We start from the raw sequence: 19,792 nt of genomic DNA, 5'->3' as shown, positions 1-19,792 counted from the left end.
GGCTAATTTTATGTATGTGGTATTTTAGGGAACTCACTAAGCATGCGTGCTTACCGTGTTATGTGATATGTGTTTCAGGTACTTCAGAGGACCGCGGGAAGGCACCGACATGATTGTACACACGCACAGTTGAGACAGAGTTATGGATCCTGGATTTGATTTAATGCTTTGAAAACTTTGTTGACTGATATTTGGTGTTTAAATAATATGACATGTGTTTTTATGAGATTAAAAATGGAAAATTTTGGTTGAAAATTTATGTCGTTACAATTTACTTAGGAGATACTTTAGTATCTTGGAAAAGTAAAAAAAAACAAAAAACAAAAAAAACAAAAAACAAATAAACAAACAAACCAATATTTCAAGGCCCTCCACCGTCATTGAGTACAGAGCCCAGGGTTCTGTTATTTGTGAGATTTTATGGATTTTGAAAATTCTTACTGGTTTGAAAATAACAGTTGTAAAACCTGTTCTTATGTTTTGTGATAATCGATATGCTATTCTTTTAGCTCTTAATCCTATTTTTCATGAAATAACTAAACATATTGAAAATGATGTTCATTTCATTCATGATAAAGTTTTTGATGGTATTATGCAGATTCATAAGGTTTATACATCATTACAGGTTACTGATTTTTTAACCAAATCTTTGTCTTTTTATCAACATAAATTTTTAAATGATAAGTTGAATCTTATAAATCCTTTCCATTGATTTGATTGGGAGGGGGTGTTGAATAATCATCTATTCAGGTGAATCTATAAATAAAAGGATTCTTGTTATTATATTTGATAAGTTTGAAGTCTACAAGGTGTATTTGTCTTATTTTGGAGTTAGGGTTGTATTGTATTTTTGTTAGTATGTAAGGGTGTTTGTTTGTAATTAATGTGATATACATTAAGTTGTTGCTCATTGTATATGTATGTGTGTGTTGAGATAAAATATCTCTCTCTGATACCGTTCTTCTTTTCCGATTAAGGTTACTTCATTGATTCTTGGTCAATCTTTGAGAGTAGGTCTAGTGTAACACCCTATTCTGAAATTATCCATTTATGGATTTTAGAGGCCAAGGCTATGGGTGTTTTGATCTTTTATGGGTTTTGAGTTTTTATTCGAGAGGTTTTGGGTTGGGGTGTGTCTCTAGAAGCGTAGGGATTCTCGCCACCTTTTCGTGGATATAAAGTTCGTCGGAAACGGACTTGGAATGAAGGAGTTATGACACTTTTGAAGTTATTGACATTATTGGCCCTTAATGGAAATAGAGGACAAAGAAGGACCATGCATGCAAGGTGGTAAGCGCGCGAGTACGCCCAACGTATAAGGTAATAAGGTCGCGGGTGTTTTTGGCGTACGTCCAATGTACATCCAGTGTCCAGAAACCCTAACTTTAAGGGTGAGCCACTGTATAAAGAACATAATGGCTCAAACCCTAGCCTCTTTATATGTCCCCCAACCTCAGAGAAACCCTAGAACGCCTCATCTCTGATGGGTTTTAGCCATAAGAACATCCTATGTGCTCATGCAACTCTAATGCTTGGATCTAGGTTTCTCTATTGTACATGCTATCCATCCAAGACTTTAAACCCTAGTTCTAGCATAAAAGTAATCATATTAACATAAGAAATAGGTTTAGATCTTACCTTGATTTTTATGTAGCAATAACAATCTCAAATCCTCCTTGTAATGACTTTTAGAAAGCTTAGAGTCACAAATGTCACTCCTCTAATGGCTCACAAACACCAAGAGCAAGAGGATGAAGAATAAGGAGAAAGGAGGCTGCCCAAAACGTGTGGAAACCCTAGAGAACAAGTTCACCACGTTTTTGGGGCTTAAGGGTACTATATATATACATGTAGGCTATTAGGGTTTTCAACTAAGAAACCCTAATTTGGATGCTTAGGCCCTAAGCAACCCATGGACCCTTCTTTAATAAGCCTTGGACGATTTCTAATGGGTTTCCCCATAGAATTCGTCCAACCTTATATTATAAGGTGATCCATAGCCTAATTGCAATTACCTTATAATTACAATTCCAGTCCCTTAAGTTTAATTAATCTCTTTTAGTCACAAACTTAACTCTTGTTAATTCTTGACTAATATTAACTAAACAATATGATTTCTCCTTTAATATATTATTCTCATAATATATTAATAAATCATAATTAATCCTTTCTCTCCATAATTCATCCTATCAAGTTGCTTTGGTGAAGGCAACCCAAAAGGACCATGCACCATCGGGTCAAGTACATACCAAAATAGTTATGGACTTAGACACTAATCTAATAGTCTCCCACTTGGATAAGTCTAATAACTATTCTGCATATGACTTCAGATCCTGATCTGCAATTGTAGCTTTCTAAAGACGCTGTCAACTCTGATCTTATCAGATACGCGTGTCCTTTAGATAAGGGATCATATATTCCTCCATTCTAGATATCGTATAGATATGAGACATGAACTTAATCATTCTCTCTATACTGTTTCCCGACTTCCGATTTATGATGACTGACAACAGACTACAATTGAACACATCAATTTAGTCCCGGCTTGGCCAAGCGCTTAGGTGCCATCAGTAAATCATCGAGGGGCCCAAAGATATCGCTTTTATCCTACTTTGGATAAAAGGAACAGATAAACTTTGACTCAATGCTCGCTTGCACTCACTCACCGAATCACACACAACAATATGTTTTATAACACCAAGTTACTGGTACGTTTACATATTATCAATGTGTAACCGATTCGCAAGATACAACTCACATATCTCGGTTTCAAGAATATAAGATGTTATCGTCTCACTAATCACTCGTGATGAAATCCACGAAGTGATCCAAGTGAGTGTGGGTTTAATCCAATGCTCAAATCATATTCATAAGCACTCATGAACGTTGTTATGTCTAATACACTTTAGACAATCCACACACCAATTCACGACAGTCTTCATTCATACCTACTTCCAAGATATGAACGACTGTGGTCCGTTCGAATAATTTGACTGTTCTGAACCAATTAAATTATTCAGGAAGTAAAAACATTCAAAGTGAAACACAAAAATAATACTCATACCATATGGTCTCAAACCTTTGAGTATAAACAAAACACCTTTTATTTATCACCATATCGATTACTCATTATTTGTTGTTTCGGTTAATCAACTTCTTACTTGAATTATAACTATACTTGTCCCATGTTCTTAGCATGCACACAATGTTTACTTACGGTCCTTACTTTGTGAAATAGATCAAATGAACACATTTCCAGTCATACTCATTTCACAATTCCCAATTCCTATCACAAGTGTAAGAATATCAAATTCTTGCCACTTATAGAATATGCTAGATTCTAACATTTTATGCAATGATCCTTTTGTAATGTCACTGCACTAAGGTCACAATGACTACTGCCAATGAATTACAAAACTCTCTATCGGAAATTGTTACAAGACAATTCCATAGATGTGATGTCTCTCACTCAAAGTACATTCCTTTGAACATCCTTTTGCATAAAAGTTTCTAATCTAGACATAGATTCTGAATATCCAACTCCCAATATGGAAACCTTTCCATACTTACCATATGACAACTCATTCTTAATAGAATCTTATTTATTCATAATAATGTCGATATGCTCCATCCAATATCATACTTCCAACTACTCACAAGCAACCAATCCTCAGCGAGCTTTGGATCGTCCTTTGATAGTTGTTTAATTATCTTAGTCAAAACCGATTCTAGTCATTCTTCCTTCTAAATGCGCTAGACATTTGGAAAATTTTAGAATGGTCAAATATTATAGCATTTGCAATCAATCCTATACCTGAAGCGTATGTGACACGATGCATAATGTCTTACATAAAGATATGATACTTTATCAATCTTCTGCCATAATATTTTATGTGCCTCGTTCTTACAACTCGAAATATGAAGAGGGATACCGTAATCATAATCGAAATTTAGGAACACACTATGTATCCTTTGACTAAATTTATTAAAATTTCTCAATCTAAGCTTTAGATATTGAAACGAAGTATAATATTCTCTCCCTTTATTATAGCAAAACAACTATTCAACCTTTACGACTTTGCAAAGTATAAATCTTGTTTTCTATAATTAATATTGCTAACTTGCAATACTTGTTTTAATAATCATACATGCACAACATTTATGCTCCCACTATCATGATGATTATTATCAAATAAGCATAACTCTTATGCTCCCACTAGCTTTGACATGTATTCAGAAACAACTTAACTTCCAAAAAAACAATACCTATTGGATTTCTTAAGTTCATATTTCTAATACTTAATGCTTTGATAATCTTTTATCTAAGCTTCTTAAATTTATACACCTTTGCCTTAGATAGCTCATATGTGTGTCTTAAACAATTCAGACTAATTGCCAAATCTCACAATTCGAATTATGGAAAAGGATACCGTAACCATAATCAAATTTGAGAATACAATTTTGCAATCGCTATCTTCTTAAAATCTCTCTTAGTGAAAGCATTTCCTCACATCCATTTTCATGAAGGAGGAAATCTTATGAAACTTAGATTTTAACGGTGTATATGTTCCTATCCATGTGAATTGTCAAAACCAAAGTTTGCGACAAATCCAAACTCTTATGGACCGAACTTTCTTAATCTTGATCTCTTGCCTTATGGTAACACGGCTGCCCACCATGTCTTCCAAGTAGTTAAGCAGCTCACCCTTGCCTATCAATGTACTTTTCATTGATCAAGGTCCTTGCCTTTTATGCGTTCAAATGAGAACTCATAGAACTCACATGCATAATTAACTCAATTGGAATTGCACAGAAACAAGATAATGTCAACACGATAGGTTGTAAACCTCAAGTCGTGTGCTAGTGATGATCGATAAGGTTTATTCTTGATTAGTTCTTGAAACTTTTCGAGATCATTAAGACTCCCACTGACTCCTTGACATATAAGATTCTTTTGTCAATAAACATTTCTTGACAAACGAATATTCAAGAGTTAGTGTAGCTTTTATCAAGACAAAACACTTCATAAAATTGGTCCTAGTTGGTCTTTGTCTTATCCAAGACATCACAACTTTCCATATTTGATGAATGTTATCAACCTTCCTAATACTTGTCACTCAATGTCACAATCTTAACTCTAAGATTTGGTTTTGGAACGAAGTATGATTGACTTCTTGATTTAACCATTTCTTCAATTCTTGATTCCTCTTCTTAGACATAAAATTTGCACAAAGATTCACTTAGAGGATCAATTGATATATGGTTCTTAATCATTAAGACCTATCATAAAACATAATAAAAGGTACTCTCCCTTCATCATAGAATAGAGAAACTTTTATCTTTCTGCCTACTTGATTCTTCTTATTCGTTCTGCTATTGATTTAAACCTTTTTAATCAAGTAAGAATTACACTTAATCTCATAAGTGTGATCATATTTACTTAACCTTAGTAAATCATGACGAATATCTTTGTCACTCTTGTGGTGGACTTGATCAACACATAACCTTGTGTAATTGATCTCCTAGTCCTTCACTTGACACTTTGTCAATGAATTAGCCTAATTTTCAAATATGAAACTTCTCATTCATCATGCAATACTTGTTGTATGATTCCAAGTCTCTATCCAATTGAAACTTGGGCGATGAGAAACTTTCCCTATTTGGTAAATTCTTGACCTTTCCACAAATAACATAATTAAGAATCACATCCATTCGTTGTAGAAATATGCAAACATCAATTTTTCATAACGATTTCATTGCAAGGAAATAAATAAATAAATAAAAATTTATTTTATTCATAAAAGCAGTGGAAAACATTTGTCCTTACAATGCAAAATCAACTGAAAAACTATGTAATTAAATATCCCTAACAACTCTATCATAACTTTCTAAGCTCAAAATCAAATCTTCGAATCCATGCGATCAAGATCTATTTCTTCGTGATTAGACTCATCTTGCTCTTTCATCAAGCTTCCTCTCTTTTCACTGATCCTGCAAAACATTCAAATGCAATCTTATCACATCATGTATTAAGAATCAACGAATAGGAACTTAATGGATTTAGATAGTGGGTTTTACCTGAAGCATAGCCATACTCTTTGACTCTCCCATCTTCTGGAATCTTCAGGCTCTTAGGGCAGACTTGTATCCAACGCCCTTTCTCTTGGCAGCAAACGTAGGTCGGTTCTCCTAGAACGTCCTCGGAAGCATGGTTGGTTGACTTTCCCAACAAATATGCTCCATTGCTTTGCCAAATCATTTCTGATTCAGCAGCAATGAGCATGTAAGTTAGGTCAATGAGGTTTGCGTCATGATCCATCATATAATACTTTCTTTTGAACTTATTATATGATTCAGGGAGTGACTGTAGAACCCAGCCTATAGCCAACTCATCAGGGAATGACACACCCAACATAATCAACCTATCGATGTGTGATTTCATTCCTAGAACGTGGGCACACACGGGTTTACCATCTTCATGTTTCATTTCCAATAGGGCTTTAGTGACATTAAACGTTTCAATTCTTCGATCTTGTGGGTTAGGGAGAATAATTGGAGGAGGAGGAGGAAGTGAAATCAAACTAGTCCACTTTGATTCTTTACTCGAATAGTGGAATAACTTATTTTCAGCAGGAACACCTTTTCCTTGAAATTTGGGAAGACCATGAATGTCATACTTTGACATCTACAAAACGGGAGAAAACGAATTCAAGTTAGTTGATTTATTGAGTCCTTAGTAAATCACCCAAATGATATACTAAGGCTAGGACCCAACACAATATTCCACAACTCGGGAGAGGGATGCCGTAACCCAAATTGCAGAACATTTGAAGGTAAGTGAATGACGATTCACTAATTTTCCACCATGAAAAACGAAAAACAGATTAAGTTTTAAATGTATTGAAAACTCCTAGATCCTTTAAGATTCATTGAACTTTTCAATGGCATGTTTAAATCTCGATATGCCCCTCTAGTTTGTGACTAGGATCCCAAGGATCACAAAGCGGGTGTGAATAACCATGCAAATCTACATGGTGCCCCCACATGTTACAGTCACCTATTCGATGTGCCGGTTAACCACACACGCTCCACCGAACTATGACAAACATTAAGTCACCCTTTGCTACCTTTTCTTAGAACCATTTAGAGTGCCGGTTAACCACACACGCTCCACTAACGTCTTTGCAAGGGTACAAAGTGTAATTTCATGGAATTGCATCAATTCACTTTTGCCTAAAGTAACTAAGATTGGGAATTTGAAAAAGTGTTTAGTTACTTTTGTACTTCATTATACTTATAATGGAAGGTTTCTGTCCTATCCTACCCATTCGGCTAACGACCCTCCACTAGTCAAGAGTGCGGTGGGTAAGAGTGGATACCCATTCAATCGCCATTTTATAGGCAATTTCCTTAAACACCCCTTATAGACCAGCTTCGTGAATGAGGCCTACTAACAGTAAGACTTGACACTTTACTCATACATATATAATATTAGACTTTTAATGATATATATATATATATATATATATATATATATATATATATATATATATATATATATATAGTATATGGTGTATTTTACACTTTTAAAATACTAGATGGTCAAATTTAATAATCATACTTTTAATTTAATTAAATTGTAAACCAAAATTTATGGATTTATTAAATCTCTTTTAATTATACACCTTAATTAATTAATAAAACCATAAGGGTGTGAATTGAACTTTTCAAAACTATACTAGGGTTTTAGAATTTAACATTCCTAAATTAAACTTTTAATCAACTTTTAAATTCCAAAACTTGAGGGCAAGTTTTGAAACATTTCAAGACATTAGGGTTTAGAATTTAAATATTTCAAAATCAAAACTTTGTAATCAAAAATTTAAATTCCAAGACTTGAGGGCAAGTTTGAAACTTTTCAAAACACAAAGGATCAAATAGCAAATAATTTAAATTAAACAATTAATTTAATGATTATCTAAATTTGACCTAAAATCAATTTCTTGCAAGATAAGTTACCCAATTAATACAAATAATCAAACTTTAATCATATAAGGAAGTTATTATCTAATCAATTGGTAATTATCTTTTGTTTAATCAAGGATATACTCATAAATATGTTTAAAATCGGATTTTAATGACCCAAAACAGTTAAGGCAAGTACCCATGAGCAAAACAGCAAGAAATCCCAAAATCCCCTCTTTCTGACACTCGAACTCGCCGAGTTCCTCTATGGACTCGCCGAGTTGAGGCCTACTCGCCGAGTCCACATTGGAACTCGCCGAGTTCACCAGGCAGAAAGCCAAAATTTCGATTTTGCAACAAGAATGAACATACAAGGCATCAATACAATAGAAACTAATCAAGTCTCTGATACAACTGATGGGTTTTAACCATAAGAACATACTATGTGCTCATGCAACCCTAATGCTTGGATCTAGGTTTCTCTATTGTACATGCTATTCATCCAAGACTTTAAACCCTAGTTCTAGCATACAAGTAATCATATTAACATAAGAAATAGGTTTAGATCTTACCTTGATTGTTATGTAGCAATAACAATCTCAAATCCTCCTTGTAATGACTTTTAGAAAGCTTAGAGTCACAAATGTCACTCCTCTAATGGCTCACAAACACCAAGAGCAAGTGGATGAAGAATAAGGAGAGAGGAGGCTGCCCAAAACGTGTGGAAACCCTTAAGAACAAGTTCACCACGTTTTTGGGGCTTAAGGGTACTATATATACATGTAGGCTATTAGGGTTTTCAACTAGGGAACCCTAATTTGGATGCTTAGGCCCTAAGCAACCCATGGACCCTTCTTTAATAAGCCTTGGACGATTTCTAGTGGGTTTCCCCATAGAATTCGTCCAACCTTATATTATAAGGTGATCCATAGCCCAATTGCAATTACCTTATAATTACAATTCCAGTCCCTTAAGTTTAATTAATCTCTTTTAGTCACAAACTTAATTCTTATTAATTATTGACTAATATTAATTAAACAATATGATTTCTCCTTTAATATATTATTCTCATAATATATTAATAAAGCATAATTAATCCTTTCTCTCCATAATTCATCCTATCAAGTTGCTTTGGTGAAGGCAACCCAAAAGGACCATGCACCATCGGGTCAAGTACATACCAAAATAGTTGTGGACTTAGACTCTAATCCAACAATCTGTTCATCCTTGGGTGATTTTACTTCAAGAAGCTCATTTTGGTGGTGTAAGCTTGGAAGAAGAAAAGAAGAAGTTGGCAAGGGAGAACTTGGGAAGTTAGAGCTTATAGATCTAGAATAGCATCATCATTTGGAACTTTTTGGAGGTATAAGTTCATAACTTTACTTAAGAATGCTTAGATCTAGTGTAGTGTGGTTTTGGAGTTATTTTGGCAAGGAAGAAATTGGGAAGTTAGAGCTTATAGATCTGGAATAACATCATCATTTGGAACTCTTTGGAGGTATAAAGTTCATAACTTTACTTAAGAATGCTTAGATCTAGTGTAGTGTGGTTTTGGAGTTATTTTGGTCCCAAGAATGGACCCTTATGATGAAATCTCGTTTGTGAGCTTAGGGTTGCCACCCTCAAAGCTAAAAGGGTCCCATAAGCAGTAAAGTCTCCATCTTGATTGACTTAATGGGTTCATGCATGGGATCTAGCCCTCTTTATGAATAGGATTATCATTCTTGGGAGTTTGGGCTTATTTAGGCCAAGTTAAGTCACCAAGTCAGTGACTTTATGGATTAAGACATGGAAAAGGACTTGGATCTATGTTTGTAGCTTCTGGAGTAAAGTGTTAAGCACTTAATGGGAAAGTGACTTAACATGGGGAGTATGTTGAGCGTACATGCAGGTACGCCCAGCGTACACACCATCGGCTAGTACACTTAGCGTACGTGAATGTACGCCCGACGTACTCTGTTAGTTTGGGCTTCGTGTTATTGGGCCTCAAATTGGGCCACACTTTGGACTTTGGGCCTTAGTGGGCCAACATAAGTCAGATGATGTGGGCCAAGAAGATGTTTGAGCTTAGGGTAAAGCCCATTAGAGGGATTGGACCCGATTTAGAAAATTGGGCCATTAGTGGGCTTGGGAAGCTTACCTAGTATTGGGCCTTAGTTTTGGGCCTTAGATATGGACCAAGATGCACTAGGGGTAGCATGGTCATTTTACCCTAAGAAGGATTATTGTATTGGACTAAGTGATGTTTGGTATTGGTAGTTTGGGAAGCCAAAGGGTCAGCAGTTCAGGAATTGCCAGTCAGCAGCCAGAGGAGTATCAGCAGGGTTCAGTAGTGCGAGGTGAGTCTCCTCACTGTGTGAATGGGTCTAAGGCCATAATGTCAACCCATGTAGTTTATGAGTAGGAAGACCGGTTAGCCCTAGGCACTGTATGCTAGTATGTTATTCCGGACCAAGGTCCGATGTCGGGCGGGTGCCCGAGGAAGGGTTATATGTATGTGATTCTGGACCAAGGTCTGATGTCGGGCGGGTGCTCGGGGAATGTTTGTATGTTATTTTATACTTGTTGTCTGTGTGATACTTGTATGTGCCTGGTAGGGAGGTGAGTGTGGGCGATGTCCCGTATCTCACCACTAGCAGAGTATGGACGGGGTTCCGTATCTCATTAGTAGCAGAGCAAGGGCGAGGCCCGAGTTAGGAGGGAGGTGAGTGTGGGCGGGGACCCGTATCTCACTATCAGTAGGAGCGTGGACGGGGTTACATGACTTATCAGAAGCAGGACAAGGGCGGGGCCCATGATAGGCGAGGCTTTAGAGCATGAATTCAGTAGAGTATGTTTAGTTTATATGTTATATGATTGTATGTGTTTAACGGACAAGGCCCGGAGCCAAGCGAGGTTCGATGCTGGGGCGGTCCCCAGAAGTAGTTATGTATGCTTGATGTCTCTGTGATTCATACATGTTGTATGTTATGTGCTATGTGTTTCGGGCTTCGTTCCGATGTCGGGGTAAGCCCGATGTATGCTTGTTTATATGTTATATGTTATATGTTTCAGGCTTCAGCTTGATGTCAGGGCAAACCCGATGTAGATTTTATGATTATGATTATGTATTATGTTGTGTATGTGACGGGGTAAGCCTGATGCTGGGGTGAGCCTGATGCCCGATGCAGTCGGATGTTGGGGTGAGCCCGATGCCGGACAGGAGTCTAATGTCGGGTTCGTCCCGATGCAGTTGGGCGGTGTCCCATCATTGATTTATGTGTGATATATTCTGCATATGTGGTATGTGGTAGGTTGGGGAACTCACTAAGCTTCGTGCTTACGGTTTTCAGTTTTTCTTTCAGGTGCTTCCGGTAGCGGATGAAAGGGCTCAGGATGATCGCATCGCACACATCAAGAAGTTTTAGCCTGAGATGTTAACTCTGATATAAAAAGAACATGTTTTGAGATGATACTCTGATTTTAGATAACTATCATTGTCTATGAATGAAATGGTTGATAATTATGGTTTTTATTAATGATTTAAAACGAAATTTTTTGTCATGATTTTTTGGGATGTTACATCTAGGAGAAAGTAGAGTTTAGATATGTGTAGCGAGGATTCAGTTGTACTCTTAAAAACAAATTGGTCATTATATAAAGTGATTGTTTATGTTGGAACTTCGCGTTCTTTACATTTCTATTTAGAAATGTATTGACCTTCCTTCTCATCTTCTTACTATTTGCAACAAATGGAATTAGGAGGACGATCATGAAGTGTGATGTTGCTTCCAAAATCCTAGAAAGAACAGGAAGGTGGTGTGATATTCTTATTCCAATGGATCATTGAGTTAGAAGTTTTGTGCTCCGGATGATAACACCTCATTTTTTTGCTAAAAGGAAAAAGTTGCATCAGGTGGTTATTTCCAATGCATAGAAGGGCATTGGAATTTTAGAAATGCTCCATTGTTTGCTTCTAACAAGCCAAGAAAAGACACAATTATTTATAGTATAATATTATTTTCTTATAATTAGGTTGTAGATAGAAAACACAATCTTAATGTTAGACTCTTTTGATTCAAAACCCAATTTTAAACAAATGCTATGTAATTTTATCGTTTTATCATGTCATTGCAACTTTTTTATTATAAATCATTTATTCGTTTTAAAAAAATTGAAATTGTAAGTTGAATCATCATCAATCCATCTACAATCCCTAAGTAATCCATCACAAAGTGAAAAAGCAAAAATCATCGATGATTGAAAAATATAGCAACAATCGCTATATGTCGCACATAAGTGACTTTGATACTCACTTCTCAAGTAGCATGATTACTCATAAGCGATGTTCTAAAAAGTTAGTAATGATTTTGCCAAGACATATTATGTTCCAAAGCTCGCATATTACGTCACAATTCACACCATAAAAAATACTACTTTAAGTCATTTATATATAGAATTTGGATAATAGTAAAGAACATATATATTTATCTGTAAAAATATAAATTATACACAAAATTTCTGCCTAATATCACATCATAGAAAATGCTATAACTGGTCATTTCTCATAAAACTTGAGTCTTGACCTTGCTGTCAAGTCATGTCTCGTTATTTAGAGTGACAATGTATATATTTCACATTATATTTTTAGAAAGGGAAGTATCCGTACACAACAATTTTTCTCTATACACAACAATATGTGTTTTAAAATGTTGTATTGTACAACTCCACAAAGCATAAGTTGTTGTGTATAAGTAACACACTGTTGCGCATGTATTAAACAAATAAATTTATCATTACTGGTTGCACTAAAAATATAGCACAGGGAAGCAGGTCGAATCCTTAGGGACACAGCCTAATGGTCAATGTCTTTTTGCATCAGGCACATCTAGTCAAGAAACAGAAAGTATAAAAGGGGGATTTTAAATTTAACAAAAACTAAAAATGCAGTGATATTAAACTAAATGAAAATCAATAATAAAAACGATTTCAGTTCTGCTGTGACTTTCCTAATCATGTAACTGATCCAGGTCTGATTATTAGAGATGCGTTCTATCTAAGTTGGTACTAAGAAAAACTAACAAGCTCTAGTAATTTCTCTTTTACCTAAATTAGTTAATCAAAACAAGCTCTTCAATTAACCCTAACTTTTTACTGTTAAATTAAAAAGCTCTTAATTAAGATCAGAAAAGTTGCATTAAGCTCTTTGTAAAATTCCCAGCAATACCCAATACTTCTCACAAGCTCGGAAGCGTAAATGTATGATTTTTACAGTTTATAATAAAGTCAAATCCCAAACACGGAACCGATTTATTACTTTTTACTTATTACCAATTAATTAGAACAATTACAGATTCTATTAACTGATTAACTGGAATGATAAAACCCTAGCTAGGTGATCAAACTAACAAGAATCAAAATCAAACATTCATTAAGAACAAAACTGAAGAATGTAGGTAGAAACACAAATCAAAAACCAGATCTAATGATCAATCACATAAAAAGTACTTGTCTTTTGCAGAACTGAAACTAGGGTTTAGCCAGACATGGCTAAAAGCTGATAAAAACAAATGAAAAGAGACATCAAACTACTAAATCTTACTAAACTAAACGTAAGAGAAGATCCACAGTCTTCAGATCTTCATAAGTTGTTGAAATCGGAGATGAAACGCCTCCAAAATCGTATTTTCTTCGTCTGGAACCTCTGGAATCGTCAACTTAGGTTACAGGAATGCTATCAGGGTCTATTTATATGTCCAGCAACAAAAACGGCGCACCTGCAATCGCATGTACACAACCTGCGATCACAGGTTTTGAAATAAGCGTGTTTGGTGCCTTTTTAATGAAGTAGGATGCTATTTTGACACGTTTTGGCCAACCAGTGATCGCATGTACACAACCTGCGATCGCAGGTTTTGAGTTTCACTCCCGGATGAATTTTGGGCACAAAAGAACCTCTAAGGCAACCTGCGATCACAAAAAGGGTCACCTACGATCGCAAGAAGACAACCTACAATCGCAGGTTGTGCCTATGACGTCTGAAATTTCATCTAATTTTCAAATCATTTTGAATCACATTAAACGGAGTTACGGTTATCGAGGTATGGTTAAAATATTGACAGGGGGTCAAAGCTGCCAGCAACATCCTTTAACTTTAGATTGCAAATTCTATATTCGTGTGATCAATTAGATCGAATATTTCTTGATGAAAACATCTTGCAATCATTCCTCAACATACTCCATAAGTTCCAAGCTCCATTTTATGTTCCAAATGTGCATCCAACTGCTCGCAAAACACTGCTCCACTCGAACTATCTGAAATTGACATAAAAACATGAGCAGTACGAGAATTCTAAGAAAATACATGAGCTGAACATTATTTAAATAAATGGCATGCAAATGTACAAAATGTGATGCTAAAATGATGCTAAATACTACCCTATAAGATGCATAAAATGGCATCTAACAAATCTCTCCAAGCTTAAACCTTACTTGCCCTCAAGTAAGAAAAAGAATAAAACATTATAAACAAATGGAAAGATGTGGATGACATAAAAAGGAACTTAGAATAAAAACTATAGCAAGATTAAGGAAACTAAAAATTTAAAATTTATCAAACACTACACTCTTTTTTTTTGTCACATGATCAGATTTCACAACGAGGAAGCTCCAATGAAATCACTACCTAGACAACAGTCTCAATACTTTATATTAACGATTCATAATTATATTTAATTAGTTAAACCAAACTTGAGCAAATAATTTTTACGCCGAATTAAATTTGTGAAAACAGTGTATTTTTAAAAATAATTTCACGAAAATTCGTTTAAACTTAGCTTGACTAACCCCTCTTTTTTTTTCCGAACTCGTCCAGTAAACGCGGTAAGCTCCATTATGGACAGAAAATCTAAGCTTACCCTTATGATTCCACTATCGAGGGATCAATCCCATTATACCACATATCTTCTTTGTCTTGATTAACTCTTCATATTTAACTTGCTTGCTTCTTGATTTCGACTTGAACTTGACTTGGATTTAACTTTGAATTTCAGATTTCTTCAAGTTGCTTGATATATAATTTCTAACATATATATATTGACTGGGCGCGAATTTTACTTTGAGGCCCTCCATATATTCAATACTTCAAAAATGATAACTATTATGGGGGTATAACGAGAATTCCCTCCTAACCTCAAAAGGCGTAGAAACTATAGGGTTCAGTACTTCTAGGAATGATAAGGGTTATCCAATCTAGGTTCTTTTTAAGGCATTCAAGGAAATTATTTTCAAAACACTGTTCGTTTTTCCATCGTTCACTTTCATTATAAAAATTATCTGACTCATATGTTGGTTGATATTGTAAACATGTAAAACACTTGAAAAGATAATTCTTAAAATTGATCGTAATGAGACTGTTATTTTTGGTAACTATCACATTTCATCTTAACAGAGCTATCGAATGTAAAAAATATCCTCATCTCATGTAAATTTTTAATTTTTTAAGATTTTGATATGCAGAAAATAAAAAATAACTAGAAATAAAATCTTTTTGGGTTTTTGTTCACTTATTTATGAATGCAGAAAAATAAAATATTTTTTGGATTTTTTGAGATTTTTTTATGCAAATGCAATGCAGAAAATAAAAAGCAAAAAGAAAATTTTAAAAAAAATTTAACTAAAAAAAAACCTAAAAAATTAAAATTTAAACAAAAATGCAATTTTTTTACACTAATCCCCTCCCCAAACTTAAAATGATGCATTGTCCCCAATGCTTAGAGAGGAATGAACAACTCAATAAAGCAAATAAAAACAAAAATGTGCAGCTAGGAAAGAATGTACCTGATAAGGTTGCAGAAATATGATTTTGACGAAGATGTGGCGAAAAATCTGAATTTTAGCAACTCTGTCGATTCTCTGATTTCCCCAAGCTTGCTTGGGACTGCGACTATCTCTTTATTGAAAGCGGAAAAATAAAAACTAAAAACTACTCATCGGGTTGCCTCCCAGAAAGCCGCCCATTTTTAAAGTCGTTGGCTCGACTTTGCCCCACCAGATTATTAACTAGTGTGGTTGGGACTTCTCTGAAGCTCAACTCTTTTCCTTGTGACTCCAGATCCCTTCAAATATGGCAATATGGGTAGATCTGGAACTTGTTCAACAAACTGGAAAGACTCCAAATAGTTATCAAATAAGTCTTTCAGTTGATTAGACTTCTTTGTCTTTCTGACCTTCTTTTTCTTCCCAAAAATCTTCTCTTCCTTTTCTTTAAAATTTATTCTTTTTCAGATTCGTATATGAAATCACCACTTCCACCTTTTCTTTCTCTAAAAGTTTTTTTCTTTTCATATTGTTATTTGATTCTTCTTCCGTAGCAGATTTCATCTCAACCTCTTCCACCTCCCCAAGCTTATCATCTGCCAGCTCCTTGGATATATTATCAGATGAATTCCTATTTAAAAATTTTTCTTGCACAGAGACATTAGAAAACTCACAGCAGCCCTCAGACAAAGGACTGATGGTAACCATATAATTGACCGAAACATTATCGGAAGGAAAATCATCATTATTAATTTGAAATTTAACCACTTCCTCATCAAACTCCATTGAAATCATTCCATTAAAAACATCAATTTTTGTTTTTGCAGTTTTCATAAAAGGCCTTCCCAAAATAATAGAGTTCACATGTGAAGTATCCAAGTTTCCCATGTCCAATATATAAAAATCAGCGGGAAAAATCAGATTATCCACTTGGACAAGAACATCCTCCAGCACACCTTTTGGGTGTACTGTTGAGTGGTCAGCCAATTATATATAATGGTCTCGGTCTTTTGTAAGGTTCCCATTTTCAATTTTTCAAAAATAGAATAGGGAATGACATTAACTGAAGCTCCTAAATCAAGCATGGCTTTTGGAAAATTAAGTTTCCTCAATTTACAAGGAACTGAGAAAATCCCCGGATCCTTGCACTTTTGAGGCAAACCTTTTTGTAAAATAGAAGAGATATTTTCAACAGCTTTTACAATCTCATTAAATTTCATTTTTTCTTTGATTTGCACAAATTTTTAAGAAACTTAGCATAGTGAGGGATATGTTGGATAATATCTAAAAGTGTGATATTTACCTCAACCTTGCGAAGAATTTCATAATATTTTCATCATCTCTTTCGCGCTTCGTACTCTTCAGTCTTGATGGGAATGGAGGTAATGACTTGTACTCCTTCAGAATTGGCTTGGGTAGTGTTGGAGTTTCTTTTTCTTCCAGCTTTTCATATTCTTCTTCAACCAACACCTCTTCAAACTCTTCAGCTTCAGCTTCTTTTTCTATCCCTTCTACATCTCCTTCTTCTATCAAAACCTCTTCAAACTCTTCTTCATCTTTGTTTTCTGGTTCAGATGAGCTTGGGCCTTCATATGTATTTCTACTTCTCAAGGAAATAACACTCAAATTGTGCTTTGGATTGTTTTCTGTATGCCCTGGTAACTTTCCTTGAGACTCCAGACGACCTATAGAAGTGGCAAGTTGAGACACCTGTTGCTCCAGATTCTTGATACTAGCTCTAGTTTCGGTCTGGAATGCTTGGGTGCTCGTGGCAAGACTCTTCACTATATATTCTAAGGCCATGTTGGAACTACTGGGTTGATGTTGCAAAGGCTGTTGGAAATTTTGGTGCTGAAAATTCTGCTGATTCTGAAAATTTTGTTGAAAACCCGGCTGCTGAAAATTTCGCTGTTGCTGAAATCCGGGTGGAGGCTGAAATTGTTGTTTCTGCTGATAATTATTCTGAAAATTCTGTTGGTAGCCCCCAACAGCTTTGACTGCAACTGTATCCTCTTGCAATATTGGGCACATATCTGTAGGGTGATCAGTCTTCAAGCAAATCCCACATTGTTTCTTTGTAGCTACTTTTTATTTAGTCAAGAGCAAAACAACTTTCATCAATTCAGATATCTGAGCTTCCAGATGAACATTGCTGACTTCCTTAACACCCCTTGGTTGATTTGGATACCACTCATCTTCATTCCCTGAATGTTTAGACTCAATCGCCAGCTTTTTGATTAGCTCTCTTATTTCAGTTGGGGTCATGTCTGAAAGTGACCCCCCACTTGATGCATTTATAAGTCGCCTCTCCATGGGTATCAAGCCTTTGTAGAAACACTAGTACAACTGATAATCACTAATGCCATGTTGAGGGCATCAGACCAGCAGCTTCTTGAACCGCTCCCAATAAGTGTGGAAAGCCTCTCTTTTGCCTTACTTTATACCAAGAATCTCTCTGCGCAGGTTTGACACTTTCGCCTCAGGAAAATATTTCTCTAGAAAAAGTTTCGCAAGTTCATTCCAGCTTGTTATTGTACTAGACGAGAGGTCATATAACCACTATTTTGCTGCATCTTGAACCGAAAAGGGGAATGACCTTAGTTTGATCTGGTCTTCAATAATTGCATGTGGCTTCATTCGAGAACATATCACATGAAACTCCTTGAGGAATTTATGTGGGTCTTCGTTTTCTAGTCCTCTAAGCATAGGGAGAAGGTGTATCAGCCAGATTTAAGTTCGAAGTTCTGGGCTTCTGGAAATGTAATGCAAAGGGGTTGTTGGTTGACCTCTTGAGTGGTCCACTCTCTAAGGGTCTTTTCTGCTTCGTCTCCACTCATAACTAAGTCTTCAGATTTGGTTTCTGAAGAATCTGTGGTTTCAGTTTTAATGAAAGAGGGTGGGGAGTAAGTTTTATATAGGCTGTTTTGAGGAGAAGATGGGGGGTACTTTTGGAAAAAACGGATCTGATTCGTTCCACAAGGGATTGCCTTGTGGTGTGGAGGTTATTGGAGGTAGGGAGGATGATGAACTAAAAAGACCAGCTAATTGTTTCTTTCTTGCTGCCTCTTTTTTCAGTCTCCTTGCAGTTCGCTCGATTTCTGGATCGAAAACTAAAAGTGTACCTGAACGAAAAATTCTTGGCATAAAACTATTAGAAAGCACCGTGTCCCCGACAGCTGTGCCAATTTGTTAACACGCTGTCGTGCATGTATTAAACAAATAAATTTATCACTGCTGGTTGCACTAAAAATATAGCACAGGGAAGCAAGTCAAATCCTTAGGGACATAGCCTAATGGTCAATGCCTTTTTGCATCAGACACATCTAGTCAAGAAACAGAAAGTATAAAAGGAGGATTTTAAATTTAACTAAAAACTAAAAACTAAAAATGCAATGATATTAAACTAAATGAAAATCAATAATAAAAACGATTTCAGTTCTGCTGTGACTTTCCTAATCATGTAACTGATCCAGGTCTGATTATTAGAGATGCGTTCTATCTAAGCTGGTACTAAGAAAAACTAACAAGCTCTAGTAATTTCTCTTTTACCTAAATTAGTTAATCAAAACAAGCTCTTCAATTAACCCTAACTTTTTACTGTTAAATTAAAAAGCTCTTAATTAAGATCAGAAAAGTTGCATTAAGCTCTTTGTAAAATTCCCAGCAATACCCAATACTTCTCACAAGCTCGGAAGCGTAAATGTATGATTTTTACAGTTTATAATAAAGTCAAATCCCAAACACGGAACCGATTTATTACATTTTACTTATTACCAATTAATTAGAACAATTACAGATTCTATTAACTGATTAACTAGAATGATAAAACCCTAGCTAGGTGATCAAACTAACAAGAATCAAAATCAAACATTCATTAAGAACAAAACTGAAGAATGTAGATAGAAACACAAATCAAAAACCAGATCTAATGATCAATCACATAAAAAGTACTTGTCTTTTGCAGAACTGAAACTAGGGTTTAGCCAGACATGGCTAAAAGCTGATAAAAACAAATGAAAAGAGACATCAA

Source organism: Lactuca sativa, chromosome 3 (genome assembly GCF_002870075.4).
Source record: "Lactuca sativa cultivar Salinas chromosome 3, Lsat_Salinas_v11, whole genome shotgun sequence".
NCBI classification, from domain to species: domain Eukaryota; kingdom Viridiplantae; phylum Streptophyta; class Magnoliopsida; order Asterales; family Asteraceae; genus Lactuca; species Lactuca sativa.
The sequence above is the reverse complement of the archived record's forward strand: the minus strand, read 5'-3'. Positions refer to the sequence as shown.